This window comes from Anas acuta, chromosome W, assembly GCF_963932015.1.
Source record: "Anas acuta chromosome W, bAnaAcu1.1, whole genome shotgun sequence".
In the NCBI taxonomy this organism is placed as follows: domain Eukaryota; kingdom Metazoa; phylum Chordata; class Aves; order Anseriformes; family Anatidae; genus Anas; species Anas acuta.
Genome location: NC_089016.1, coordinates 7,611,891 through 7,613,142, shown reverse-complemented (window position 1 = coordinate 7,613,142; position 1,252 = coordinate 7,611,891).

Here is a 1,252-nt window from a genome sequence, read left to right as displayed (position 1 = left end):
CACCAGGTCTACTTCTCCCTCCTCCCCGCTCTCTCCCACCGCCCCCTCCCTCCTCGTGGAGCCACCAGGTCTACTTCTCCCTCCTCCTCCTCCCCGCTCCCCCCGCCCCCTCCCTCCTCGTGGAGCCACCAGGTCTACTTCTCCCTCCTCCTCCCCGCTCTCCCCCCCCCCCCCCCCCCCCGCCCCCTCCCGCCTCGTGGAGCCATCAGGTCTACCCCGCCGTCACGGCCATCGGTCTAGCCATCACGGCCACTGCTAGAGGGCGGCCAGTAATGAGAGTAAGAAGTCTGGAAGGCAAGCTTCATTTACTTTGGCATGAAATGATGGCCCCCTGCTATCATTGTCAGGTGGACACAACAAAAGCCCCTTCTCTCTGCCCACCCCCTAACCTCGCACCTTTGAGTGTCCCCTTGCCCACCAGGACTTTCCGTGCATGACCAGCAAAGTGCCTGGACCCTGGCAGCCTCTCTCCCCCCGCCCCCTCCCTCCTCGTGGAGCCACCAGGTCTACTTCTCCCTCCTCCCCGCTCTGTCCTCCCCGCCCCCTCCCTCCTCGTGGAGCCACCAGGTCTACTTCTCCCTCCTCCTCCTCCCCGCTCCCCCCTTCCCCCTCCCTCCTCGTGGAGCCACCAGGTCTACTTCTCCCTCCTCCTCCTCCCCGCTCCCCCCGCCCCCTCCCTCCTCGTGGAGCCACCAGGTCTACTTCTCCCTCCTCCTCCCCGCTCTATCCTCCCCGCCCCCTCCCTCCTCGTGGAGCCACCAGGTCTACTTCTCCCTCCTCCCCGCTCTCTCCCCCCGCCCCCTCCCTCCTCGTGGAGCCACCAGGTCTACTTCTCCCTCCTCCTCCCCGCTCCCCCCGCCCCCTCCCTCCTCGTGGAGCCACCAGGTCTACTTCTCCCTCCTCCTCCCCGCTGTCTCCCCCCCCGCCCCCTCCCTCCTCGTGGAGCCACCAGGTCTACTTCTCCCTCCTCCCCGCTCTCTCCCCCCGCCCCCTCCCTCCTCGTGGAGCCACCAGGTCTACTTCTCCCTCCTCCTCCCCGCTCCCCCCGCCCCCTCCCTCCTCGTGGAGCCACCAGGTCTACTTCTCCCTCCTCCCCGCGGCGCCGGCTCCTCTCCCCCCCTTTTCCCCCCGCCCGCCGCACCGCAGCCCCGCCGAGCAGTTGGGCGGGGGGGGCGGCGAGAGGGGCAATCCTCCTAGCTCGTCGCCGGCCGCTCTGCTCGGCGGGAAGCCGGCGCCACACGTAGGCGAGAGG